Source organism: Periplaneta americana, chromosome 6, assembly GCF_040183065.1.
Source record: "Periplaneta americana isolate PAMFEO1 chromosome 6, P.americana_PAMFEO1_priV1, whole genome shotgun sequence".
NCBI classification, from domain to species: Eukaryota; Metazoa; Arthropoda; class Insecta; order Blattodea; family Blattidae; genus Periplaneta; species Periplaneta americana.
Genome location: NC_091122.1, coordinates 151,354,877 through 151,374,259, shown reverse-complemented (window position 1 = coordinate 151,374,259; position 19,383 = coordinate 151,354,877).

Genomic DNA, 19,383 nt, shown 5'->3' with positions numbered 1-19,383 from the left:
CATTACTGTATTACCGGGAAAATGGAAATCAAAGAAAATGAAAATCAATGAAATCGGGAATGTGGATTCGGGAAAATAGAAATCAAATAAATCGAGAAAATGTCTGTCGGGAAAGTGGATTCGAGAATTTTGTATTCGGGAAAATGGATGTTCGGGAATGCGGATTCGGGAAAATGTCCGGGAATAAACCGAAGAGCATTTGTTCAGAGTCCAAAGAAATTTATTCGTAAATGTGCCTGACAATTAGAACTTCCGAAAACAACAGTTCACAGAGCAAACTCATACCTTTTGTGCTAGGGTAATCGTCTGGATGAAGTGCATGTAACAATTGAAGTTTATAAGGAGTTAGATGAAGACGTTTCTTTAAAGTTCTATATTTCTTCTGAAATACCAAATAAATAAAAATAGGATGGGGCTAAATCCGGGCTGTAAGGAGGATGCTTCATAACTTTCCATGGAAACACTGCTAAAATTCCCGTGCTCGCTGTGTCGTACTGTTGGAACAATTCGATTATTAGCAGTATATACATAAGGAAAAAATTAATTTCTCCTAGCATGCAGGGAAATATTATCGACAAACCTTACTTAATGATCAACCTTCGTTTATGTATTCGTAGGCCTAATAGCAATATTCCTTTCGAAGGTAAATAAAATTCGTACCAGAGAATTGGCTCTTCTGACTAGTATGTTATCCAACTGGATGCTACTGTACTCTGTAGGTATTTCCAATCGAAATAATTTACTGTGTATCATTATTAAGAGGGGAGGTACATTATTGGCCTGCAAAATTTAGTGAAATTATTATTTTTTATATCTCAGCTACTATAAAAGCTAAATGAACAAAACTTTTCACTCTTAATACACATACATTACACTTTATAAAACACTATTCAGAATATTAAAATACCTAATAATTATCTGTATTAATGTCACGAGAGATCTGCGGTTTATCTGGGAAATCTCAGACCTCGAGTGACATTTATTAGGACTATTTCGTGAATAAAATGAAAATGTAAATAATATATCCCTAAAATTCGATTACAAAATGTTAATATTTGTATATTAACGAATACTTAACCCATTCAGACATTGTGAAGTTGAAATACTCGTAGATGAATATCGATTACTGCAAGAAAGAAATTCGATGTTATTATTCAGTAATTTCAATTGCGAAAAGCGAAATGTAGGTTTAACAATGTTAATTACATGTACTGCACTTTTCCCTTATTATTAAAACATAAATACATTTTCATTATCTGCTGAAATAATTTAATTTAACAGTAATATTGGGAACAGCTATATACCAATGCTTATACATTCACAGCGAGACATGTTGCTACACAGTGAAGCCATCTCTGTATAGATAGTCCTAATTAAAACACGAATTTTATTACGCCATACGGAAGGCAGTTTGATCAAAGACCTTATTATTACTATGCAAGGTCATTGGGTTTGATATACGATGATGTTACATAAATTTGAACATCTGACTTTCTATTAATTGTTTAATTTCATTCACAAAATACAAATTTTATAGGCTACAATTATAGGTTAAGTTACCTGTGGGAGCAGGACCAATGTCAGCTGTGCCTTATTTCGACCGTTACAATCAGTGCTACACGAAAGCATTTTTTGTTGCTCGACAAACGCATTCTCGCTGTAGTGTGTAACGGAACTAAAGCTGCATCTACACAGTTCAATATTCCAATCGCGTATGCGTGCAATCTGGGAAGAATATTGAAAGAATCAAGTTTAAAAGTTACGTTCAATTAAGAATCATGAAGATTTTGTGTCTACATGGTGCTCCGTTTTGAACGTCGTCTTCACTGTGTAAATATATTCATTAATATTAAATATCAATCTTGCATTCATTGCTTTAAAGTTGAAAGAAAAGTTTAACCGTGTAGTTGCATCTTAATGTATTCATGATCATCAATTTACGGGGAAACAGTTGGCGACAACGACTAAACAAAAGAAGGACCATGCGATAAATCTAGCTGCAAAAATTATCGCAAAGTGTGACTGTGATTGGTTGGAATTCAAAATTTCATTACACTTCATTGGTCGAAAATGGAATGACAACATATAAACGAAATAGTCTGTAAAAATAATATCAAATATGAAAACTTTTTACAGCCATAAAGCATTTATACATAATGAAATATACAATTAATTAAATAATATCTGCACGATGCTTTTACTGGAATGTTTTAAAGATCTACATCAACAACATAGTCTAGGATCTTTTACCTATTCCTTTAGAATACTCCTGTAAAAGAATCATGCAGATATTTAATTAATTGTAACACATCCGCCTGTCATAACAGATGACCATATACGTCCGGAAAACAATTTAAAAAATGCATAGCCCTATATGGAATAGAGAGAAAAATCAATACAATAGGTAGCAATCTTAGTACAATATACAATTTGGAAAGTTTAAAAATCAAAGCCTATATAAATTATTATGTAAAATGTCTATAAATTTCTTTAAGATATTTAAACAAATATTTTTAATATATTGGGATGTCGTCATATTGTTTTAAAATGTCAGTAGTATAGTCTATTTATGAGCCGATCCGCGGGTACCAAAAAGCAAACCTCTCACCTCCCATATATAATCATTTGCTTTTCGGTTGTAAAATAATTATGCACATCTAATATTATTTTTCAATTTATCTATTATAGTAGCTGACCTATAAAAAAATGAATTTTACTAAATTTTTGCAGGCCAATGTTGTACTTCCCCCTCCCCCTTAATACAACGAAGAAACATCCCTTTGTCCACTTTGACCATATTTTAAATTGTGATTCGATGAAAATGTGGAACTGCGCAGTTTAAATCAAATTAGGAACTAAATTGATACAGCTTTTCGTTGGAATTCAATAGTTGACCCCTAACTTGTTTATGAATTTTGTCGTTAAAACAGTTACCGATTGATCAACATTACAATCATATTTCCATTTTTTTTTTGTTTAACATCAATATTAACATTTTCCAGTATAAACTGTATTAAAATGGAAACTACATGTTTACAGAACTAGATGTTCGTATCAGAGAATTCCACGGACTGCAAAAAAAATGAAATTACTAAAACCACATTTTGATTTATAATTACAGTACATTATATTGTGAGCAACTCACAGCATTTACAGTAAAAATATGAAGTTGTAGTAGTAGTAGTAGTAGTAGTAGCTTTAATTTGCGTGAGAGAATTAAAGCCATAAGGCAGGCATGGGCACTATGTTCCCGCACGGGCACTGTATACACCACTCTTTCATTTCTCCCTCCACAAATAATCTACCTGTCTGCGTATACGTACTGTTCTCTTCGACTGACTGAGCATATTGGGAATTAAATCAATGGTTTTCCCAAAACACACTATGAAACATTTCATATAAAACTTTTTTCACGAAAGGGACGCAAAAATAAGCAAAATTGTATGAAAATTTTTTCTTTGAAATATCTCAAAGAATAACACCCTTGAATTAATGACAAATCTTACGGTTCACTCCGTATAGACCGAGATTAGAGACAGGGCATAATCTAAATAAGGGAGATACATACAACTTATCAGACATGAAAGATATCTATCTATCTATCTATCTATCTATCTATCTATCTATCTATCTATCTATCTATCTATCTATCTATCTATCTATCTATCTATCTATCTATCTATCTATCTATCTATCTATCTATCTATCTATCTATCTATCTATCTATCTATCTATCTATCTATCTATCTATCTATCTATCTATCTATCTATCTATCTATCTATCTATCTATCTATCTATCTATCTATCTATCTATCTATCTATCTATCTATCTATCTATCTATCTATCTATCTATCTATCTATCTATCTATCTATCTATCTATCTATCTATCTATCTATCTATCTATCTATCTATCTATCTATCTATCTATCTATCTATCTATCTATCTATCTATCTATCTATCTATCTATCTATCTATCTATCTATCTATCTATCTATCTATCTATCTATCTATCTATCTATCTATCTATCTATCTATCTATCTATCTATCTATCTATCTATCTATCTATCTATCTATCTATCTATCTATCTATCTATCTATCTATCTATCTATCTATCTATCTATCTATCTATCTATCTATCTATGTATCTATCTATCTATCTATCTATCTATCTATCTATCTATCTATCTATCTATCTATCTATCTATCTATCTATCTATCTATCTATCTATCTATCTATCTATCTATCTATCTATCTATCTATCTATCCATCCATCCATCCATCCATCCATCCATCCATCTATTTAAACTAGCTAGCTAGTGAGTACAAATTTAAATTATAAAACAAAAATGTTTCTAGTCACTACCGTAGAACCAGGCTCGTGTACGGTGTGGTCTTAGTCATAACATAAAATTTACAAGGACAGTTTATTAAATACAGTAAGTAACTTAATTCAAACCAATAAATAACACACAAGAACAAAAAAAAAAAGAAGAAAGAGAAAAAACACATTTAATATAAATTGACAATCAGACAGAAGCCAGTGATATTCAATAAAAACATGAATATAGTCCACAGATATAAAAAGTTAAAAAACACACAGTATTGTTAATATTATATATCGTGAACAATTTTATAAATTTATTTTTTAAAAGCTTCAATTTTAAAATATTTCAAATTTGGAAAATGGTTTGCAATTTTATTATAAAACCTTGCGCCGAAACTAGCACCATGTTTAAGAGCTGCACGTGTATGACATTTGGGCTCAATTAATGGGAAAGTAGACTTTTGTTTTCGAGTACGATATTCATGTCGATTAGATTTATGTTTTACTTGATTTCAGTGGTAGTAAGTTATAAAGATTTAGGTATATTATTTAGGAGTAATTTTACATTTCATAGTCATATTAATAATATCATAAATTTGTCCTATAAAAGAATAGGTTTTGTTTGAGAAATTCTTGTAAATTTAAAGTCAAAACTATAATAATTTTGTATAATTCCATTGTTCGATCTAAATTAGAGTATGCTGCTGTTATCTGGAAGCCAGTTACTAAAAAATATATTCTGTTACTAGAAAAAATTCAAAATAAATTTCTAAAATGTTTATATTACAGACTTTATAATGATTATCCTACCTATGAGAGTTATGCTACAATGTTTCAACATTTCCATTTTCTAGATTGCAAATTCGACGAAATTGTCAATCTTCAAACTTTCTTTATAAAATTATTAACAATAAGTTGGACTGTGTTGGTTTATTTTATTATATAACATTATATGCACCTAAGTTTAAAACGAAATTTCGAAATTTATTTTACATACCAAGGACAAATACTGAATCCCACAAAAATTCCCCAGTTTTCCAAATGTTACAGTTATACAATAAATTACATCCTCATCCTAATGTTGACATTTTCAATATGAATTTCTCTAGATACAGAATTATTTATTATCATATTTTACAGAATATTGTTGTTAGTTAATTTGAAGCTACTTTCACACCTTATTTCAATTTCTCTTTTTTTCTTTCTCTTATTTCTATTTTGTTTCAGTTTTTAATAAGTGTATGTTTCCTTTTCCTTGTTTATGTTTTATAAATTAATTTGTTATTCGTGAACATTGTAATTGGGCTTTGCCTGTTATGTTCAACAACAAATGAATAAATAAAAAAAATATAAATAAATAAATAAATTTCTTCAATAGTTAATACTTTAAAATCTGTATAAATTAAATTTGTTGGGTAATCCATATTTTTGGTTAGACATATTTTTATTAATCTTCTGTGCAATGACATTAAGTACAGATGATGCTACTCCACCCCAATTTATTATACCATATTGTTTTAACTACATACATTCACTTCAGTTTTACGTGTTGGAATTTTCAATACCATATAAAATAAGCAACCTGTTTTGAGGGGTATATACGATTTTCGCTGATATAAATTTAGTAAAGTTCAAAATTTAGTTTCTACATACCGAATTAATTTTGCGTTGAAATTTGATAAAGGCCTAGTGATTAAACAATACTTCTATAGAGAGACTGATCAAGTTCTCTCCCGGTTTATGAGATTATTTCGAACTAAAAATGTAAATAAATTAATGTGATCACATTCATAATTACGGAGTTACAACACATTTTCGAAACGCGTCATAGTGAATGGAGCGTTAGACATGTTTGTTGCAATAACTGCATCTGGACGTGGATGAAAGACATCGTGTATCAGCTTAAGGTACAAACGCATTCTGGATGGCGCGGTGACACTACGGAACAAACGTGTGAAGCTGCGAAATGCTACACGCGCGGTTCACAACCGTGCGAACCGCTGCCTTGAGATTCAGGAAGGCATTTTCGAAAATATGATTTAAATCCACTCTAAATGAAAAACGCTGATACATAAATAATCAATTGTTTGTATTATAATTATTTTTTTGCATTTTTGTTAGTGAAATCCTGAAATAAAATTTTCTTCTCCCGTTTTCAAATTACCATAACTTCGTAATTATGAATGTGATTCTATTAATTTATTTTCATTTTTTGTTCCAAATAACTTCAGGAGCCACCTTCACAAACCAACGCAGAACTTCGTCAATCACCCTGTATATTAATAAATAATTTTTAGAATTGGAAAGAAAACCTTTTATTATTAAGAGTAATTATATTTTTAAATTCGGAGGGAGGGTGCAATTTATGCAAGAAAAATAGACTTCGCTGATATCTTGTACAATTTTTAATATTTCAATGCTGTCTTCTTTCTTTTATTCGTAATGAGTGGGTTAATAGTACATTATGCAACGAGCCTATAATGATAGTATTTAAGACGCGAGTATGTTTGTTTATGAAACGAGCTCAAGCGAATTTCATAATTTTCATACGAGCGTCTTAATTACCATTATAGGCAAGTTTCATACGACTCTTTATGCTCGACCATATTTCTAACTTGAAATTATTCAGAAGTATTCATTTTATTCGTATCTAACTGAAGAGCGGAAGTGACCTTGTGCATAGCTCGTAAGTTGTGAGATGTGCACAGACGTGAAAGTATTGATTTTTTCCGAGGAACAATAATTTCATTGACCTTGATATAATCTGAGAATAACATGAACTAATTTTGATATAACCTGGAAATTGATTTAGAATTGAAAAACGAGATGACAAATTGAATTTATTTGAATATTATTTACAATTAACGCTAATTATTATAGTAACAGAACAGTATTGGATTTCCAGCCTCCGTGACGTTTCCCTTGTTGTCTTTCGATTGCATATCAGAGAATAATCGAAAACCTGAACTTTAATGAATAGGTGTACTTTAATGACATGCATTAAAGGACTGCTACCAGGTGTATAATGACTACATTTCGGCATGGTTGAGCAAAAAAAAAAATTACTGTCATCAATTGAACATAGAAATCAGAATTTTTTTTGCGATTTTTTGCCATGAATTATAAAATTTCATTATTTTTACATATACTGTAATTATAATGAAAAAAGAACTTGGTGGCTTGTTACGGTCTCACTCCATCGTTTCAGCGGACGGCCCAAACATCTTGTTCCTAAAGGGCGCTAATTTAGTGCTTGGTGTGCTATCCTTGTTCTAGGCATCCTGAATATATGAGATTTCCATTTCTGTCTACAATTTTGAATTTTCTCTAAAATTGGGTCAATATTTAATTCTTTCAAAATATCCAATATTGGACATCATATTATTAAACCAAATAAACCTCTAAAGCCGGCATGTCAATTGATGCCCATAGGAGCAAGCGCGCGCTTTAGAGCCCAGGAGAGCCTGAGCGCTTTACAGCGGAAAGGAAAGAGACAGACGAAAGAGGTGGTATATGAAGCTTGGTCGAGCTATATTCAGGGATGGCCAGCACTGATTCAATAGATAAAGGGAAGAGAACTTATTAAAACTGTATCCATGTTAATTTTTAGATTTGCCTGAGAAGTATAATTGCATTATAAGAATGTAAGTTTTAATTTTAATGCTAGTTTTCACAAGTTTGATTTTTTTTATTCAAAAGAAATATTTTCTCAACTTTTCGTATAGAAAAGTAAATTTTTCAGGTAATTATAGGCCTATTTATTTAGTAACCTTACAGAATGTTTTCGTAAACCTAATATACCGTATATACAGATTACTGAAGATAGTGTATTGAAAATTTTGAAAATATTCGCATGGAAATTGTTTGTAAGGAAATGAATTAACAAAGCAACTATTGTTACATCATAAGCAAAAGATACGTGCCCATGTGTTGTAAAAATGTCAGCTCTATAGCTGCAGCAGATTTCGATAAAATAGTTTAATATTCTGATGATGATAGGAACTTGCTCACAAATATCACCCTAAAAGCATAATGCGATAAGAGTTTTGTTATGTAATATTAGTCACACTTAAAACAGATACAGTATCTAGGTAACTTTGCTTTGTACTGTAATATTGTTTTGATTAATTTATTGATTACTTTTGTAAGGCTAAAGATACCATCAATATAAATTCCAACTTATCATGTCATACTCAATCTCTTTCTTTGGAATATCACTTTCTTTATGAATGATGTGTTTCATCCACTTAATACAGTATAATATTATACTACTATGGAATTTAAGTGAATATTCCTTCTTAACTCTCTATTATGTTATTAAGATTTAAATCACAAGTGCAATATTAAGAAATGAGTGTTAGTACTTTTGTTTTACAGACAATATAGATAATATTAAACAGAAAGAAGCCATATAAAAATAACGACATAAAATTTCACGTTCCGTTTGAAGGTTGTGCACCACTGTTTTCTTAATCCAACAGGTTGCTTATTCATATACACAACCCTTCCTCTTTCCATACTTAGCGCTTGCTGCCCGCGCACGACGTCAAGGTCAGAAAAATGCGCTTGCTTTGACATCACTGCTCTAAAGTGTATTCTTTACTCCATATACGAGTAATACAATTTTTAGAGCATATTTCAGCAGTTTTACTGCATAACTGCATGCATATTTTCAGGTTTTTAGTGCATAAAGTTCCGTGGTCTAGTCATCACTATAAAGAGTAGTTGATACACACAGTTAAATAGTCGATTAAATGTTATTAAAAGATTTATTTCTGATGTGGGTGATTACACCCACTCTTCGAAAATTACGTTTCCCGCTCTTATATGCAAACACCCAGGTTCATCACGGCATATTTCATGTTGGAGTCCCACTAGTCTCACCTACGTACAGTCTTATACGTCAATCATATTCAGTCGTCATACAGCCAACGCTGTATAGATTTGACATTTGACTATCTTCAATCAATGACAGAGTTATTCTGGATATAAAGTGCATTTTTTACTTTCGAAAATTATCGACAGTGAAGCAAATTTAGCCGAAGTCCTAAATGTCAACTTAGATAACGTCCAGCTTCATAAGCATTCGATAATAGGTTTCGTAGTCTGATTCCGAAATGTGTTGAAAGTGTGATCATTCTTTATTTAACGTCCCTTTTCAATAGCAGACGAAATTCAGAAGCGGTAAAATGTCAATACGGAGTTAATAAATTAATAAAGAACTTACAGAATAAAATTTAATACTAAAACTGACATTCGAATTCTTGTTTAGAAAGTAACCAGCTATTTTGAATATAACAAGAACCAGTCGCGAAACTTGTAACTTGGAATTTAGCCAGAGGGGACCTTTTTCTTTTTCTCTTGTACATAGAAGAGACTCGAAGGCTTACACTGCAGCCTAAGGCTTATTTTGCTTACCACTCCTATTCTGTCAATGGTTGTAGGCTTCGAGACTTCGGACCCAATAGAGCAGTTCAGTGGGAAATCCACATAACGGCGAACTGAGTATAGTGGTAAAGCGTACATTGGGTGGGGGTACTGTAGAATGAATGCCAACAAATACGCAAACGAAAACGCTCTGGGTTTGAAGGTTCTGGCGAATAATTTGGTTTCGTACAAACCTATTTTCAAACTGTGTCTGAAACTATTACACGGTTAGAAAAGTCAGAGCAAGAGATGCCGGAAGCCCTCAAATTAGTTGAGGAAATGACACAAAGAATTAATGAGACACCAAGTACACCGGTTACTGAACGTGTAAAACAGAAGTGTAAATCAATTTTATGTAATAATAATGGATATTGAACATTGTGTAATATAAACAGCAAATTAGTGGGAATAGAGTCACCCGAGAATAAAGGATTGTCTCTTAGGGCCATATTCATAGACATTCTTAGCGCGGGCTTCCGGTGGATGATCAGCGAACTAACGTTTTTCGTATTCATAAACCAGTGCTAGCGATATTATATGATATGATATGATATGAATCCTGTACAAGTAATCACTCGATAGCCGGGGCTAGTTTAGCACGCTCGTAGCGCGGGCTAGCGAAATGTCTATGCATAGCACCCTTAGAGACTGCAATGATGTTAGGTGTTTTCGTTTTGCTCCTATCACGCCATGCGACGTAGAGCGCAACTTTTCACAGTACAAACTGTATTGGACAGATAACCGAAAAAGATATACGTTTGAGAGACTGAGAATGTATTTTGTAGTACATTGCAATTCGGTACTGTAACCCCACTTCCTAAAGACGACCAATAGGATAAATGAAGAAATTAAAATTGCTACATGTTTATTTCCACCATTAACAATGTGTAAACACAAATGTTTATAAAATACAGGAGAATAAATACTTTTCACATTCTTTTCACATTATCATTGTGTAATGTATATTTACTTTCAGAATGTACATATGTGTGTTTCCCCATACTACCGTACTCTACTCTAAACAGCAACGTTGTTACCTCAACACATCTCTACCTTTCACTACCTGCAGCGAGTCAACAACCTATAGTACAAACAGTAAACTTATTGTATCGGGTCCAAAGTGTCGAAGCCGGATGATTAGGAAGCCGAACGGTCGAGCTCTTGTACAAGTACAGCACGCCGCACCGTGAACTTAACCCGGACCATGGTGTGGATGATGATATGTGAATTAATGATGGCAAAATGACTCCGAAATGCAACGCCGAAAGTTACCCAGTAATCCTACTTCAATTACTTGAGGGAAAACCACGGAAAAACCCCCACCCAGGTAACTTGTCCCAACCAATACTTGAATCCGGGCCCGCTCGTTCACGGTCAGACGTGCTAAACGTTACTCCACAGCGGTGGAAGTTACTCAAGATTTTCTGATAATTAGAGTCAATGCTTTAAAGTTCGAATCTCTGTAAACTTCAGTTATTTCAGATTAGTTTTAACTACGTTTGTAGCTTTCCTATTAGATGATCGAACTCTTGGCCACTTCAGAGGAATACAGCCATTGTCCATTATTCAGACATACGCTGGCCGTCGCTGTACGTTAGGACGCACTCCACCACGTGCACGTACTGGTCTCTCTCTCTCTCCATTTAATATTTAAAATTTCGCTCAGTCATTTCCCAGCTACATGACATGCGTGTACCAACTTGAAAAATTTGTCGCTTAGCGCAATTTTGACATCGTCTCTAAACAAAGTATGAATCGTACATCATCGCAAACCAGTCGCAAAAACTGAGTACGGTGGCATCCGTGCCAGAGCCGTCATTAAATATTCGGAGATTTGTACTTAATCCGCATGCAATAAAACAATTAATCCATGAACAGTTGTTTGCTTTGGAACTCATCTATTGTATTTAGATATTGTTTTTGGTAATGTTTAATTTACCTGTAGGGGAAGCAGAAGCCGTAATTAATAATGATTAACGTCAAGTTCCTCTCCAAAGGACGCAATTCAGTGTAAATCAATCCTACCATTAAATTACCGAATGTCAAGAATGGTGTTGAAAATGAAGTGTTTTACTAATAATTTATTTAACAACGATGTATGAATTGCTATTGTGAACATGGTGATTATGGCAGTTATATGATGGTTTTGAAGCTGGTTTTGGTGATTGTTGATGTGGTGGTTTTGGAAATGGTGTAGGCTACACAATGCTTCTGGCGATGGTAGACAGTGGTTTTAGTGATGGTGGACGAAGCTGGTGTAACAAGTAATCTTGAAGATTGTTGATATGGTGGTTTTTGGAATGGTATACATTATGGTTTTGTCGACGGTAAGATATGGTTATTTTGGCGACGCGATGGTGAGATATAGTAGTAATCTATGGGCACTAGTGAGATATAGTGATTTTGGCTTTGGTGTACGTGGTAGTTTGCGATTGTATACATGGTGGTTTTGGCGTTTAAATATATGGGGTTTTGGCGATGGCAGACATAGTAGTTTTTGACGATGGACATGATGGTTTTGGCGATGTTGAATATGAAGATTTTGACATTTTTAAATGTAATTGTTTGGCGAAGGTGTAGCCTACATGGTGGTTTTGGTGATAGTGTACATAATGACTTCGGCAATGGTGGACATAGTGGTTTTTGTGATGGTGGGTATAACGGTTTTGGAATGGTGTATATGGCCGTTTTGACGACGGTGTATATGGCGGTTTTGGCGATGATAGACGAACCTGCTGTACATACTGGTTTTGGAAATTGTTGATAAGTGGGGATATGGTTGTTCTGTCAATGGGATATGGTGATTTTGACTGTGCGATGGTGTGATATGGTGGTATGCGCGCTGGAGGGAAATGATGGGTTTGATTTTGATGTACGAGTACATAGTGATTTGGTTATGGTGTATATCGTGGTTTTAGCGATTATAGATGTAGTGGTTTTGGCGATGGTGGACGTGTTGGTTTTGGCGGTAGTGGATATGGTCTTTTGACGATGGTGCACATGGCCATTTTAGCGAGTGTGAATGTAGGATTGTTTTGGCGATTGTTGACATAGTTTTGACGATATTATACATGGTGCATTTGTGTACTTGGTGGCTTTGAGGATTGTGAATATGATAGTTTTTATAATGATGAATATGGTGATTTTGGCGTTGCTGCAGCTGGTGGTTTTGGCGATGGTTGACATGGTGGTCTTGGCGATAGTGGACATGATTGTTTTTGGTAATGGTGGACATGGAGGTTTTGGTGTTAGTGTGCATGATGGTTTTGTGACGGTGGGTATGGTGGTCTTAGTAGTGGTGAATATGATGTAAGAGGTTGGAGGCAATGGAAGAGACGAAGATGACAAATTCGATCGAGAATGTAAAATGGCCATAGTGCAGAAGATTATGTTAGATTCCTTTATAGAGGCAAAAAAAAAAAAGATTGAGAAGAAAATGGTGAAATTGGTGGTACTGATGGTGGTGGTAGTGATGGCGATGATAAGAGATAAAATTCATTCTAGTAAGAGCGTAAGACATGCATTTGTGTCTATAATGAAACAAATTTCGTTCCTTAACATATCCAACTATGCATACTTTTACAACTGAGTTAATTTATTGAACACTGGAAGAGAAACATTTCGTGAACTTTCACTGAGGACCTTGCAAACAACGCTTTGCGTTCAGTTCTCCGATGGGGGAACAGGTCCCGCTGTAGTCCGTAATTTGCAAGTTTGTATTCAGAGCGATCGAAGATCCAGCTGTTAATTTGCGTTTCTCGTTACGTATTCTCGCCTCCGTGCGTGCTTCTAATTTAAACACAGATTTGCACTATTTAGTAACACACCAAATGATATAATTTAGTAATTAAGACTCACATATGATCAATCTACAGAAAACTGTTTGATTGGTATGGTGATGAAACAGCAAGAACGCTCCAGGGCTCGATTCACGACATCTTCTCTACTTTCATATATGAAATTGCATTTCAAAATAATCTCCGGTTCTTTTCGTAGATCCCATCAACTCTCCAGTACATGATTAAATTACATATAAAAATTTTAGTTTTCTTTTTTCTTGTATTGAAGCTACTTAAGCTAAATAAAACAAATTCTATCACTAGAGATAGAAATAAAGAGAAAATCTGGTACAAAATTTTTAACTCTGAACCTTGAGAGTTTCAGAAGAAAAGGAGCACTCATAGGGGCAATTTTTATGATAATATTTATCATATTTACTATAGTGATTTTCCCTGAACCTGAACCACATAACGTAAGCTGTGGTCATCCTCTGCCAACGCAACTGCTCTATCAACATCTTAACTCTCTTAAATGTTGCTTAAACCTGAGTTCAATATCACAGAATTCCATTATACACAAAAAAATAAAACAATAGTGTTATAACTTTGTATTGCCTGTGTTTAGGGTTGTACATTTCAACGGCACAGCAATACACATACAGTCCGCATTTCACGAGAAGATCCGAGCAAGGAATGCGAGTTTTCCCCCCACTCTTATAACCTACTCCCAACACGGAACCGGCCGGCCATTGACTGAGCCTTGTTTGTCCCAGTCGGCCAATGACATCACTCCCATCCACCTGCTCCTTCAAGAACGCTGAATTACTGGCTTACTCTCTCCTCTTACCCCGCAAGGACCATACCCCCCTCGCAGGGATCCTCTCGTGTATGGTGAGAGACGAGAAGTGGCAAAGAGCGTGTCATAAACCACCCAATGGCTATGCTTACTTTCCCAAAACATAAATTAACACTTCACTAACACAAACAGGTACATAGAAGCACACAATAATGTCATAATTTATATTATGGTATTATGATTTGATATTTGAAATTTATTCAAGTGTTGCTTTTTTTTTATTCAAGTGTTGCAGTGTATTTTAAGTGTTTACTTTTGTTCCTCCTTAGATATTTATTCTGTTCGATCTGTAGGTTTTATTTACATAGCATTTTATTTCTACTCGCGTGAATTCGTCGCTGGTAATATCAACTCCCAAGTAGGCCTAAAGAAAGACATTGCTTGTTATGCCGCTTTCACTATCATTTCTGGTGTACACTGATGATTTCACTTTGAAGTTACTGAGACTTAAACTTGGTAACTCAGTGCACTGGATAAACTGCACGACGCTTTCCGTAATTAGCAGATCCAAATTATGAATGAATTCCAGCTCATCGCACTGTTAATAATACATGTGACAGTCTCAGAAACGCCAACTTTACATCTCCATAAACCCTCTGCTTGAGTTCGAGCTTACATTTCATTTCTCCTGTGTAACGAAAATTGTATTTCTGCAGATCGTGCATTTCCCTTAGCAGAAGAGCTTCACCTTCATGCACAGAACTTAGTATAATATATTTTAGAAAGTAGGTTGGAGTTAATTATACAGTTTTCTCTTAAAATTATAATTATATTGCTTACTTACTTACTGAATTACTTACTTACTTATTACTTACTTACTTACTTACTTACTTACTTACTTACTTACTTACTTACTTACTTACTTACTTATTTACTTACTTACTGGCTTTTAAGGAACCCGGAGGTTCATTGCCGCCCTCACATAGGCCCGCCAGCGGTCCCTATCCTGAGCAAGAAAAATCCAGTCTCTATCATCATATCCCATCTCCCTCAAATCCATTTTAATATTATCTTCCCATCTACGTTTCGGCCTCCCCAAAGGTCCTTTCCCCTCTGGCCTACCAACTAACACTCTATATGCATTTCTAGATTCGCCCATACGTGCTACATGCCCTGCCCATCTCAAACGTCTGGATTTAATGTTTCCAATTATGTCAGGTGAAGAATACAATGCGTGCAGATCTGCGTTGCATAACTTTCTCCATTCTCCTGTAACTTCATCCCTCTTAGTCCCAAATATTTTCCTAAGAACCTTATTCTCAAAAACCCTCAATCTCTGTTCCTCTCTCAAAGTGAGAGTCCAAGTTTCACGGCCGTACAGAACAACCGGTAATATAACTGTTTTATAAATTCTAACTTTCAGATTTTTGACAGCAGACTAGATGACAAAAGCTTCTCAAACGAATAATAACAGGCATTTCCCATATTTATTCTGCGTTTAATTTCCTCCCGAGTGTCATTTATATTTGTTACTGTTGCTCCAAGATATTTGAATTTTTCCACCTTTTCGAAGGATAAATCTTCAACTTTTATAGTTCCATTTCGTACAATATTCTGATCACGAGACATAATCATATACTTAGTCTTTTCGGGATTTACTTCCAACACTATCCCTTTACTTGCTTCAAGTAGAATTTCCGCGTTTTCCCTAATGGTTTGTAGATTTTCTCCTAACATATTCACGTCATCCGCATAGACAAGAAGCTGATGTAACCCGTTCAATTCCAAACCCTCTGTGTTATCCTGAACTTTCCTAATGGCATATTCTAGAGCGAAGTTAAAAAGTAAAGGTGATAGTGCATCTCCCTGCTTTAGCCCGCATTGAATTCGAAAAGCATCAGATAGAAACTAGCCTATACAGAATCTGCTGTAAGTTTCACTAAGACACATTTTAATTAATCGAACTAGTTTCTTGAATCATAATTATAATGCGCAGTAAGAATAGAAACAAAAGTCCATGGAATCCGTAAGATTTATGTACCTCTTAGAATAGTAACTATGAGAAAAATATTTTGATTTGATGTTTTCATAATGTTTAAATAACTGAGCTATAGTTATATCTGTAATAACAATGATGGGGAGAATAAATACGTAAGAACAACATGAGAACGACAAATAAACAGCAACCCTCCGTAATAAGTGATGATAACAAAGGAGTATAATTTTGTAACGGTGCACATTACGAAATATATAGTAGTGTTATAGGACAGGACGATTGAAACAATTCCTATTCTGAATATATACAGGTTGAACCTTACGTATTGTCATTAATTTTAAGGGGATATTCTTTGAGATATTTCAAACAAAAAAGTTCAATACATTTTGGCCCCTTTTTTAATAATAATAATAATAATAATAATAATAATAATAATAATAATAATAACAATAATAATAATAATAATAACAATAATAATGATTTATTTAACCTGGCAGAGTTAAGGCCTTCTCTAACACTCAACCAGGAGTAAAACTGCGTTACAAAAAACACTACAAATTTACAAAGTACACTACAATTTTATACACAAAACTGAATAAGGTAATAATAATAAAATGTAAACAACAAGTAAGTAGAAATCAGACATAAAATATAACATACAGAAAGAAAGGAAAAAGCAAAATAAAATGTGAGCAGCAGGTCAAAATAAATGAGACATACAAAGTATAAAAAATAAGATAATTATAATGATAATAATGATAATAATAATAATAATAATAATAATAATAATAATAGCTGACATAATCAGGAACATTAAATCCAGACGTTTGAGATGGGCAGGGCATGTAGCACGTATGGGCGAATCCAGAAATGCATATAGAGTGTTAGTTGTAAGGCCAGAGGGGAAAATACCTTTGGGGAGGCCGAGACGTAGATGGAAAGATAATATTAAAATGGATTCGAGGGAGGTGAGATATGATGGTAGGGACTGGATTAATCTTGCTCAGGATAGGGACCAATGGCGGGCTTATGTGAGGGTGGCAATGAACCTCCGGGTTCCTTAAAAGCCAGTAAGTAATAATAATAATAATAATAATAATAATAATAATAATAATAATAATAATAATAATAATAATAATAATAAAATAGTACAGTACAAAGTATACAATGAATACAATATACAGTAAGGAAAATTATGATTATATATAGCTCAACTTATCACATTATAGGTATACCATTACCGGAAAATATGAAAAAAAAATATATAAAATAAGTTAAATATCACTAGAACATAAAAAAATGTGAATACGTGGAAACATGCAATACAACACGTGTCATAATAGTAAGTTAGTTTGGCAACTCGTCATAAGATAATTTTTGCTTCCTTTTCGAGATAAAAACTGTTAAATATAAAACAATTGAAAGCGTCTTTTGAGGAAGTCATTAATTTAGTTCCCAATATGCTCAGTCCGTTTAAGAGAGTAATGTATTATGATAATAATTTATTGAAAGAATTTTAGTTTTTTCCTTTACATGTGCAGAAATTTCATTCGTACAAATGCAAATTTTAGTTCTGAAAAGACATTTTTAAAATGTTACATTGTTCAGATAAAATTTCTGCACATTTAAAGGACAAAAAACTAAAATTCTCTCAATCATTTATTATGATAATACACTGTTGTCTTGACTGAGCATGTTCGGACGTAATTGAATGCCTTTTCCAAAACACGCTATGAATTTCATATAAAACCATTTTTTTTTCTCGGAAAGAAAGCAAAAACGAGCAAAATTTTATTAAAACATTTGTTTGAAATATCTCAAAGAATAACTCCCTGAAACCAATGGCATTACTTAAGGCTCACCGTGTGTGTGTGTGTGTGTGTGTGTGTGTGTGTGTGTGTGTGTGTGTGTGTGTGTGTGTGTGTGTGTGTGTGTGTGTGTGTCTGTGTCTGTGCCTGTGCCTGTGCGTGTGTGCGTGCGTGTGTGTATATATACCTATATATATTAAGTTTGTTTATACTCGCTTAAACCTCTGTGGTCATATCGCGTATTTAGGATCTGTGGTATACTAGGAGGCCGTTGTTTGTTGTGTTGTGTTCATGTTACTGATATATTTTAATTAATGTTTATGATATTGGTGACTGAGGCGATGATGAATTCTGTGGTGTTCGGGTAAAGAAGCATAAGTCATTTTTTGTCCAGGTGGAATTTTGTTCCCCAGATGAACACACAAGTTAAATTATACAAGTGGGTGTGCAAAAACCAAAAGAATACAAGCAGTTGATGTGTTTTATTTGTGTAGAAAATTATTTGTAATAAGGGTTCCAAGTTTAAATTTCATTTATCACCGAACTCATTTTTATGACTTAACTCCCATTACCCAAACACCACAGAATTATGGTATATAAATTTCCAATCCGACATTTCGACCCATATAAGTACTAACATTGTAACTCACTTTCTTACATTTTTCAGGAGATGAAAATGAATTTTTAAAATGATCGTGTAAATTAGTGTATATATGTAGAGTAGCAATAAGATTTTACATACAATTGGGGAGGTTTAGAGCTATACAATGATAGTACTGGGAGAAAAAGAAACAATTTAAGACCATATTAACTAGGACAACTCAAAACCATAAAAAAATTGAGTTACAATGTTAGTACTTGGGAGGGTCGATTTGTCTATTGTGACTGAGGGAAACCATGAAAATCCCTAGTCAGATTGGTCGGTAACGGGGTTTCAACACAGGACCTCCCGAATACAAGTCTCAATTGCTACCACCTGAGCCAATTCGCTCAGTTATTTCGAATATTGCCGGCAAAAACGATTTTTTTTTATTTTAGTACCGGTAGGTTATTTTACGACCCTTTATCAACATCTTAGGTTATTTAGCGTCTGAATGAGATGAAGGTAATAATGCCGGTGAAATGAGTCCGGGGGTCCATATTGGGTTGAGAGAAAACCCCGGAAAAAACCTCAACCAGGTAACTTGCCTCGACCGCGAATCGAACCCGGGCCACCTGGTTTCGCGACTAGACACGCTAACCGTTA